Source organism: Pipistrellus kuhlii, unplaced genomic scaffold (genome assembly GCF_014108245.1).
Source record: "Pipistrellus kuhlii isolate mPipKuh1 unplaced genomic scaffold, mPipKuh1.p scaffold_m20_p_13, whole genome shotgun sequence".
NCBI classification, from domain to species: Eukaryota; Metazoa; Chordata; class Mammalia; order Chiroptera; family Vespertilionidae; genus Pipistrellus; species Pipistrellus kuhlii.
In genome coordinates, this window is record NW_023425438.1 from 44673551 (window position 1) to 44685566 (window position 12016).

The window sequence follows — 12016 nt, forward strand, 5'->3', positions numbered from 1 at the left end:
ATTAATGCATATTATAATTAATGTAATTAATAGGCAGGTAGTATAAGATTTAATAAAAGGAAGGTGCAAAGCCAGCAGTTGGACATCCACTGAGGTTTCCCAGATTGGAGAGGGTACAGACTGGGCAAAGGGGAAACCCTTCATCCCCATACACAAATTTTGTACACTGAGCCTCTAATAGCAATTATAAATGTTTATGCCTTTTATAAGAGTTTCAAAAAAAACATAAAGCAGTATCTTTCACAGTAATTTTATATTTTCTCAAAACATAGCTTGATACCCGTGTCAGAATCTAAGAAACCAATTTGTTCACACTTAGCATAAAATAAAGGTAACATCAGAATGAGATGACAGTTGAAATCATGATGTGGATGGAACCATCTAAAAAAGCATTTAAAATGTACTGAAGTCTAAACATGGACACTTAAGGAACAACCACCTTTAGGCCATCAGTAGAAAAGTAGCCAAGAGAGGTATCTAGCATGACAAAACAAATCGAAGAGAATGAATGTGAAAATCACCCTGTTTACTTTTTCTTTTCCAATGAATTTGGCATTCCTATAAAATGGCTTTGAATTATTGTTTCAGTTGACAAGTGCAGAATTCAATTAGCCCTTATTTGATTACCTGGAGGACTAAATGACTAACAGTCACAACTACTATTTACAAGTGCAAAATACATGTCAATATCCGTGTCTCTCCAATGAGTTTAATTAGTTCTCTCTTTCTCCTTAACAAGTCTTGATAAGACCATTCATTTTCTAGCACAATAAGAACTCAAAACCTTCTAATTTTCACCTATTTAATTATCTAAGAATGGCTTGGGCAGACCAAGTTGACTTGACATTTTGGTGGTTATAAATAAGGTAAATGGAATGAACAGTGACTCCCTGGATAATGTAATAATGGTAAAAACAACCCTCCTGAAAACTATTTGTTGAAGTATTAACATACAATGCAGATAAGTATAATCTATGCCCTTGGAATTATCTACTGTTAAAATACAGTTCTAAAGAAAAAGATTGCCAGTCTTCTAAAGTCATAGAAGGGGAAATCTACACGCACTTCCAAATAAAACAAATTTTGCATGGACAGGACATTTAGCATATTATGTGCAATTCATTTGTTTAAGTTCCAAAATTAAGGCACAACCTTGTGGATTCAAATCTTCCACATAATTAGTTTAAGAACTTACTCTGGGGTGTTCCAGTAAGGCCTTAGGATGTAGTTTAATTTCTCTCTCTGCTCTTACTAAGCTTGAAGAGATGGACAATTATTCTGAGTTCTTGAGACTTCAATTTTCCCACATATAAATCAGAGAATATAATTTTATTTATTTCAAATTTAGTTTTGAGACTTACATGATAGTAAGACAAACATCTTTGTGAAATTAACTTTTTATACTGTAATTTGAAAAACTTTAATGAATACTTAAATTGCAAATACTTCATTTTTACAGTAGAGACAAAAATGAGACATTAATTTACTCAATATGGTACACTGATTTATAATCACTCACTTAAAAATTGGTCTAGTTTACCTAAATAGATCACAGTAGCATCTTTAATAATTATTCTTTAATATTTCTTTCTTTTTTTAATTTTTGGGAACAATTCTAGGCTTTTTACAAATTTAAAGGAAAGTACATAAATTTCCCATATACTCCCTGCCCCCATACATGCATAGCCTTCCTAATTATCCAACATCACATACCAAAACAATATCTTTTTTATCCTCACCGAAGATATTTTTTCCATTGATTTTCAGAGAGAGTAAAGAGAGAAGGAAAAACAGACTGAAACATCCAAGTTAGAGAAATCCATCGATTGGTTGTCTCTTGCTATAAACCATGTGCAGATTTTGTGTGAGTATAACATTTCAACCCCTTTTGGTTAATACCAAGGAATAAGATCTCTGGATCAGGTAGTAAGAAACTGACAACTTCCTAAGTAGCCTTACTATTTTCCATTCCAATAAGATGTAGTATTTCTGGGAGTATGCAGAACAGTTTATTTTTGTGTTATCATTTATTAATTAATGTATTATTTTCCATACAAGTGATTATAAACCTACCTTTGTACAATATGTTTATAAAACTAGTTTAGTCAGAAATATAATAATTTTTAACAAATTATTAACTTTTATCTGTACAGATTGCCCTGGGTGAACTGTTCAGAAAGGTCAAGTCATATAGCAATGTTTCAACCTTAAAAATGAAATGCCAAGTAAAGAGATAGCTTAGATATACACAGACCACACTTAGAATATAATTTAAAAAAACAAAATTGAAAAATCGAAGACAATAGAACTTATCACTAAGTCTATCGTTACATTAGTAAGATAATAATGGGTTATCAGAGGATAGTTCTTTGAAATTTGGAAAGTAACTTATGCATGTGGGACTTGGGTGCTATTAAAAACAAAGTGGGCTATTGTTTGAGATGTCTTATTAATAAGCATGAGCTAATTCTGGAAGCATTAAATAATTTTCTTTAATTTTTATATAAAGAGAATCAGAAAGTTTAAGAAAATACTAATTTATTAAAGATTTTCTGTGTATTGCTTGAAGCTGAATCTTTCCAGGTGGCATTACACGGGGTCTCTGGCTTTGACCTCTCTATTGTGCATTCTCTCCTGCCTGTCGTGAAGGATTTTGAGTGATTTCAGACCTTCACATTCCTGGCAGCACAGAGAAAAGTCTTTTCACACCCTATTTTTGAGCTCTGCACTATGATGAGGGCTAATCTGAAAATCTGCAAAAAAATGATGAAAATTTAATGATTCATAGTCCCTCGATATTAGGATACATGCCTAGCACAAGTGAATTTTTTTTCCCATAACAAATTTCATATTCATGCAAGCAATGGGCAAAATACAAAAAAGTAAAAGGAAAGAGAAATGTCTTCTTTTCTACTAAAACAACACTAATATTCTTATTCCTATTCTTATTCCTATATCTTTTTAGATTAATATGTTCACAGTGAGCTATCATGAGAATATGATTTAGAGTCAAATTGATGAGTTTAAATATAGGTTGAGCCAAATAATTAGTCACCTTGAGCCTGCTCCTAGATCCAAGAGGTTTGCTAACATGCGCCTGCCTTGCATTTTATTTCTTATTAAATTTTGAGCTGGTTGGTTTACAACATGCCTTCAGTTTATTTTCATAAGACATGAAATATTCTCAGACAAGACTTTTCCTTTGAGGATTTAATATCTAAATAAAATTAACTCAAACCTAAATAGAGTTATCGAAGATTATAATATTCAATTTTTAATTTTGTACTTAAGATAATTTCACAGAAAATAAGTATGATATGACATATTCTGCATTATTGTATTTTATAGTATAATTTATAATATGCTATGTTTGGTTCACACATTTTGTTCGTAAATGTGCATATCTATTGCATGTTGTTAATATTCATACTAAATCTTATTATCCAGTATCTATACTAATAAAAGGGTAATATGCTAATTAGACCAGACAACTTCTGGACATCCTTCTAGACAAAGCCATGGTGGTTAGGCTGAGGAAGAAGTGGCTAAGGGTGATCAGGCTGGCAGGAGAGAGCAGTTAGGGTGGTTAGGCAAGAAGGCAGGTTAGCAGTTAGGAGACAGTGGTCCCAGATTGCGAGAGGGGATGTCCCAACTGCTGGTAGTTGGACATCCCCTGAGGGTTCTCAGATTGGAGAGGGTAAAGGCTGAGCTGAGGGACCCATGACTCCATGCATGAATTTTGTGCACTAGGCCTCTAGCTTATTAGAAAATTGTTAAAGTTTGTTTTATATTAAGTTATTTTTTAGAATCAATAATTATCTTTATATTTATGCAATAAATATATTTGTAATAAACTGACTGATGGAAGTTCCAAATATATGGTAAAAAGAATATTTACTCTCTTTTTATTTAGAATGTATATGTTATTTGAAAAGAAATATTTGAATATCATCTTATTCAAAAGACTGACTTGTGTTATACTAACTTGTTATGATTTTATCTACATTACCCATATTCTTTATTTATACACTTGTTCAGTGATGACAGGAATGGCAGAGATTAGCTGCTTAAATGGGTTACAGTTGAAGCCATAGAGCAGAATTTGGCCAAGGAGTGAGACCATGGTCTACACTTAGTGCAAAAATAAACTTGACATAAAAAAATAGTCTTGTTCCTACAGATTTTATAAGATTCAGGAGATCATTCATACATGAAGAAATTCCATAATGTGAGACATATTTCCAAACAGGACTATGTTATCAATTTCTTCCAGCACATTTAGCAATAGAATTTCATCAACACCTATGAAAAAATATTTGGAATTAAAGAAAACTCTATATTGATCATAATTTTGCCTGTTAAACACATATTTCATCATTAAATACATGGTTTTAAAAGTCTGTATATAACATAGTCTTTAATAATTTAAAAAATATTCTTAAAGTACAGTTTTATTTTATTAAAATTCAGGAACTGAATAGAATAGACTACCAAGTTATAGTTGTAAGTATGAATTAATTTCATGATATTTAATCAAAGCCATTACAGGGGATGGTAGATTGGTTTTCTAAACCAGCTGAATCCAGTAAGAGACAATATTAACTCTAGTAACTCTCTCTTTTTTTAAAAAAAAATATATATATATATTTTATCGATATTCTACAGAGAGGAAGGGAGAGAGACAGAGAGCTAGAAATGTTGATGAGAGAGAAACATCGACCAGCTGCCTCCTGCACACCCCCCACCGGGGATGTGCCCACAACCTGACCAGAATTGAACCTGGGACTCTTCAGTCCATAGACCGACGCTCCACCGCTGAGCCAAACCGGATTTGGTGAACTCTAGTAACTCTTTATAAAGGCTTCCTTTCCTCTAGGAACTGGGTAAACTATGAAACTTATCCCATCCAGCGCTGGCCTGCCCTGTTCCTTTAAGTATTTCCATTCTGCTGTTATTCATGGAACTACTGAGTGAATCAATTCAAGTGACCCAGGAAAGACCCATCATAGCAGTGAATATATTCCCCTAATGCTCCCAACACATACAAGCACAGTATCTGAAATTCTGAATAATTCATCATAATCCATGCTCAGTGCTTCTGGCTACAGGCAAGGTGACAAGACAGGTAAGAAGGGCAGTCAACAAAGACTGCTTTTTGTAAATGAAATGAACAGATGGTTGTTGAAATATACCCTTGCTAACATGCTGGGGATGTTCAGAAACTGGGTAAGCACACTTAGGCTTGATGCACATCAGCTATAGACTATTCTGCTGACAACCGAAGCTAGAATGTATTGAGGGCTGTTGAGGACTACTGTGTCCATAGAAATAATAGATTCTTGCAGTGGTCAGCCTTATTAAAGTCTGCCTTGAAAACTTGGTGTTAATCTGGCCTGAAACCAATAAAAAATAGCAATGAAGTAAACTGTAGTTGAAAACAAAAAAGAGGTTTCCATTAATGTTGAGAAAAATTTGGAAGACCTAAGTATTGGGAATTTGGAATACAAACGCTATCTTGTGGCAACATTGTAGCCTAAATACCTTTCCAATCTCTCCCATCTTTATTCCTCCTTTGTCCCAGACACACCATAGTAAAACTGATCTTACTTTTGATCTTCATCTAATCAGACTCTGTATATCTAAAATACCTCTAGCTTGCCCTAACCGATTTGGCTCAGTGGATATAGCATCGGACTGCGGACTGAAAGGTCTCAGGTTCAATTCCAGTCAAGGACATGTAGCTTGGTTGCGGGCACATCCCCAGAAGGAGGTGTGCAGGAGGCAGCTGATGGATGTTTCTCTCTCATCAGTGTTTTTAATTCTCTATCCTTCTCCCTTCCTCTCTGTAAAAAAACAAACAAACAAACAAACAAAAAAAACAATTAAAATATTTTTTTTAAATTGAAAAAATACCCCTCGCTAATAAATAATGGATTTTTATAAACAGAGTAATCTTACACAAGGAAAATGACAAATACTTAAAAAAAATCTTGCTTTACACTAATGCTCTTTGATTTTTATTAGAGTAATAATTAAAACTCTTACCAGATCATAGTATGCCCTCTGTGTTCTGCTTCTGATATCTGATATGCTTCATTTCTGTCTTCTCTTCAATTTCTGTGGTTTCCTAACTTGAAGTCATTCAGTTCCTCATCTTAACACATTCTCTTTCAAAAGGGAGCTTTTGCATACCAATCGCCCTACCTGAAAAGCCCTGGCTGTCTCCTAACTCTCTCCTTCACCTTTCCCTGGTTATCTTCTGATCATTTTCAGATCGTAGTTTCCTCAAGAAAATCTACTCTGATTCCTCCCATCAGGCTAAATTATTCAGAAATCATCTTCCACAAATGAAAAATTATAATTACTTATACATATTTGGCAATAAATGATACACTAAATTTATTACAAAATTAGCTGTAATATTTATTTTCTCTATACATTTAATCTGATTTAACTTTTTCCACATGTAATTTTATTCAGAAGTATTCAAAAATAAACTATATTAAATTCACTATTATAATTTTAATTAGAAGGATTTGCTTTCTTTTATGAAGAAATCAGGAAGCCAAAATATTTAATATTTAATGTGTATTAATAATAAATATATACCATGAGTTGACTTAACACTAAGGGAGTTGTTATACAAACAGAAACTTCTACTAAAAAAAGAAAAGAAATAGATAATTTTAAGTTACCAAAGTAAGAAAAATCATGGTGATCATCTTGATGTTTACTATAAATATTTCACCTGAACCATGACAACTAGTCTACCTGCCCTTGAAAATTTGATCTTAAAGATTTTGCTAGTGGCTCTAATGAGGGAAATTAAACTTAGACACTGAATCAAATCTGCCACCCTACAACTTTTACTTAATAGTCTTAATTTGGCTATCTTGCTGTAGGCCATAACATAAGTATATCTGGTAGATAATAGTACTTAAAGTAACTAAAAACACATATTTTTCCTATTTATATTTTCTTCTTAAAATTCCTAAAATCTTCTAAGTTTTTTTCCTGAATGATACAGTCTGATCAAAGTTAGACTTACAAGAATGTCTTGAATTGAATTGAATGATCTTGATAGGGTCATATCTATTCAATGTCCAGTTGATATTTTTTATACTCTACCAGTTTGGACAGCCTCCAGTACCTTAGTTGATGATAATCACATCACCTTGTAGGTGCTGCTAATTTTTGGTCTACTGAAATGTTTTATATGGTAGTGTTTTAAGTCACATGTTATCTCTTTTGCTTATTTTCAAGTTCTATATGCAGGTTATTCTTATTTTCCCTTCAATTATTGTATTAGATTAATGATTATCATATCTCTGGAAATTTTAGAGTTAGGGACTTTTGTCTTCAATTTATTTGTTATATCACTTTTGAGCCACATGTATATATCAGCAATAATAATTGCAAACTTGCTACAGGGACTAAGATATTTTAAACTACTGCCTATTAAAAGAAAATGGTGGGAGAAATTGACCAAGACATTTGTTGACAAATTTATTTATTTTAAAAATTAACCACTTTTAATTAAGATGCTTTTTTTCTGTTTACAGATGACTGCCTTAATCACCACTTAACATCCCTTTTCCTTAATATGCCTACCAAAGGTATTATAGTATAACTGTGCATTACTGATTGCTTTCTGTAGCATATGGACACACATCTATCCTGTGTGTCCATATGCTATATGAATTTAAATCTGTCAAAATCTGCATGACTATCAGAATTTTTTTGGTTGCTACTTTGCTTTTAGATTATCAACTGACCCACAAATGAATCTTAACAATCTAAATGCTTTTTATTTGCATAGATCTTTTTTCTTCTAAAGCTATCTTCTCTAAAAGCTCTGACACAAACATCCATAAAATAGGGCAATTGAGACCAAGTGGAGATTTCATGTGATCAATTAAGCAGAAAGTGTGTTTTTCCCCCCAGAGCTTTCCAATATCCCTAAGCTGAGAATATTTTATTAAAGGGGTTATTTTTCCTTTAGTCGCTGAAATATTTCTGGGCTTCGAAGTCATATATAGTCCTTAAGGGTTCCTTGGAGAGAATGTGTGACCTTTATCATCAACACACTAAATGAGAACTCCATTGGCCTAGCTGTATTATCATAAAGCACATTTGGAAACCAGATTTCTAAAAGGGCATGAAATTGGCATAATGGGAAAGGCCAAGCACGAGTCCCTGTGGAATTGTCCCATGTATTGATGAGATTTCAGATCAACTAGAGTGGGAAAATTCTCCTCCTTTAAATATCTGCAGCAAATTGAGCATGAGAATATGAAAATAGGATATCGTTACAGAGACCACACACTAGCCATACATATAGGTTAAATCTTCTTTTACAGATTATAACAAGTCAAGGCTGATTGATTCTATGATAAACACTTCTTAACCTGTGTCAATGACCAGTCAATGAGATGAACACAGCTGATTGTAGATGATTAACTTTAGATTACTTCCATGTGAGTAATAAACACTGCATTGTAGAAAAGCATTATGATACTTTTAAGCAAAAAAAAATATTATGAACTCACTGACAATAACTTTATATCACTTAAAATGTATATGCTACAGCAGTAAAGAATTTGAAGGTTTACTATAGCATCAATAACTAAATTAATCCCCTTACTTTAGCCTTTCCAAATAACCTAATTTGTGTGTACACACACATACACACACACACACACACACACACATAATATTGGCTCAGAAATGTCAGTCTAATTTCTATTGTGCTTTCAATTACCGAGATTGGTTAATTTTTATTAAGAGTGTAAGTATGATTACCTGTGAGAGTTGATATATTAAGTAGCTTACAAATGCCATTTTATAACCTTGCCAATTTCAATATTGATCCTTTGACAATTTTAAAGGCAAGTAATCAAAGCATGATATATATTTAGAATGATATTTTTTAAAAAATAGAAACAGATTACGTTTAAACAACTATTGCCTACGTAGCTATATTCAGAATTAATAAGAATTGAAAAAAAATCAGACAAGAAGACATAAGAGATATAAAGATAAAATAAAATTAAGAATAAGACTTCATAAAGCATTATAGGTGCTTTTTCTTAGTGTGAATAGTTAATCAATGTTTCCTCAGTAGATAATTAAAAGTTCAAGCAGGACAACTCTTCCAGCCAATTACATCTTAATACTTGTAAATGTCTATTGAGTGAATTGAGAACAATCTAAAATGCACTTGGCATGTAGATAGATATGTGAACATGTACACAAGCAAGGTTAACACACAGGAGGGAAGACAACTCTATTCAGCTCAGGGAGGGTGTAAGATGGAAACTGAACACTAAATCTTTTTTAATAGTAGAGCATAATATATTTGTATGGCATTCTCAATCATTGCCTCTGAGTTCATGTTATCACAAACAGAGCTATCACAAAACCTTATGGTTGTGTCTTTAAGACTTACATGAGAGTTTCCATTTGCTACAATATCTGGGAGTGAGTTCGATAAGCCTTAAATACACTTAATTAATATGTTCTGTGCTATAGAAGAGTGAGGGCTTTTTTCATTAACAGTAAATATATATATATATATATTTTTTTTTTCAATTCTACAACACACTAAACATTATTATTTTGCTCACTAGTGAACTGCTTATCTTTTCAAATATCCTACTTGTTAGTCACTTTAATTTCTCTTTTAAACACTTTAATCCATTTTTTTAAAGACAAAATCTATGTTTTGCCAATTTGTTTTCAATAGAATGTCTCTCTCTTATTTAACTGTTGACTGAAAGTAGTTTTTTTTCATGTTTGCAATAATATTAATCCTTTGTTCATTTAGCTATTGAAAATTTTTAGAATCTATATCTCAACAATGATTTTCACTGTGACTTTTTTTATATAGAAATGATTTATTAATAGAGTATGTCAGTATAATTAAACTTTAAAATATAATTTATATTTATATATTTTTTATTTTATTTAATAGGGCCCTCCAAATGCATGGCCACAGGCATATTTTCCAAACCTGTTTTGGAATGATTGTTTTGTTTGTTTTTTTTATGTTACACTTTATTTTGAATGCATCTGATGTGCAGTGTATATATTGTGAATAAATATATTATTCTTAATATTTATGTTACATTTAATAAAATTAATTGATGATAGTTCTAATTTGGTCCTATTTTTAACCCTAAATATTAGTCATTTATGCTCTATTTTTTATTGTTTTGATCGGCTTATTCTTGTTTATTCTATTACTAGAGGCCTGATGCATGAAATTCATGCAAGAGTAGGCCTTCCTTCCCCAGCTGCCAGTATCAAGTTCCCTCTGACACCCTGAACCCAGGCTTCCCTGGCAGCCCTGGCTCTGTCCCAAAGGTCATCTGGAAGGAGGCCCGGTCTAATTAACATATTACACTTTTATTATCATAGATTATCATTTCATAGAAAAAATCACTTCAAAAGAAAAAATCTCTTGTATGACATTTTATTAACTTATGTTCAAAGCAATTGTATCTGCATTCTCCATTTTTATACCCTGGTGCCCTTCTCTTTATATTCTTGATATTGTATGCTTAGTTTAAAACAGTCCATCATTTTCTCACCCTGGCATGTGTCCTGAATGAGTAGAGCATAGAACCACCCATCAATGTTGTGGGTTCAATCCCTATTCTGTAGGTTGTGGCTTATTGAAGAGGCAGCCACCCAATGTGTCTCTCTTATATGGATTTTTTTTCTCTCTCTTCCACCCTCCCTAAAAGTCAATAAAAATATCCTCAGGTTAGGATTTACAACAACAAAAATTGTCCATCATTTTTAAGCATTTAAGGTTATGAGTTGCTTTTGAATTACACTTTTTTTTTGTAACTCTTTTAAAAAAATTAACCTTTCCCCTGTCTATGTGGCTCAGTGGACTCATGAGCCAGGAGGCCACAGGGTTCCATTCCCAGTCAGGGCACATGACAAGGTTGTGGGCTCAGTTGCTAATAGGGGACCTGCAGAAGGCAGCTGATCAACGATTCTCTCTCATCATTAATGTTTCTAGATATCTCTCCCTCTCCTTTCCTTTCTAAAATCAACAAAAATATGTTTTAAAAAATTAACCTCTGGCATTCTTTTGCTTTCTTATCTATAACTAGAGGCCTGTTGCACAGATTCATGCAAGAATAGTACTTCCTTCCCCTGGATGCTGGCACTGGTTTTCCTCCAGCCCCTGGGACCCAGGCGGTCACTCTCAGGGCCACCTTCCGCCTTCGTTCCAGCCATGTTCACTCTGGCCAGAGCACCGCTCCTGTAGCTCACTCTGCCCCCTGCTCTCCTCCTCATAGCAGGCATCCTGCCCTGCCTGGCAGCTCCGTGCCTGTGTATGAAAATTAACCTGCCATCTTTTTAGTTGTTATGCATACTCACTTCTGATTGGCTGGTGGGCATCACAGCAGTATGATCAATTTGTACATGTCTCTTTTATTAGAGTAGATGCCAAGTTATATTTACACAAGAACAAAACAAACTTTAACCTCTTTATTTTATCAAAAACTGGGGAATATTTAAGTGATACCAAAAAATACTGGAAAAGAAACATTTATGCCTCATCAAATTTCAGCTATAATATCAGTGCTTTACCTTTACCATCTGCAGTCCAGTGCTGAACTCATTATCTTCACCCACAAACAGATCATTTCCCCAATGCTTCTGTTCAGAGTACTCTTCTGCTCTTCTTTCCAACCTTGCCTTCTTAACTTTGTACCACTTCATTTGGTCTTGAATGTTTTCTTGCAGAAATAGAAAAATTCTCTGTTTCTTCAGAATTCTTCTAAACAAATAAAGAAGTACATATTTTGAACACTGGTGTTCCAGTGGTATTTCTTTCATAAGGCAGAAAAAGTTCAGTCTTTCAGTTTATCCTTAAATGTCTATCACACAGATTGTTAATGTCTTTGTCTACATTTGTTTTGGTTTGCATATTTTCATTTACTTCATTCAGGTTTTAGATGACAAAAAATGCAGTATAAGGAAAAGTAAAACATAA

At 33.1% G+C, this 12016-nt stretch overlaps 1 pseudogene; it reads right to left on the reverse strand.

The window, feature by feature from the left end:
- Positions 1–11742, reverse strand: part of LOC118717785 — a 29660-nt pseudogene extending 17918 nt beyond the window's left edge.
- Between the last annotated feature and the right edge of the window lie 274 nt (positions 11743–12016).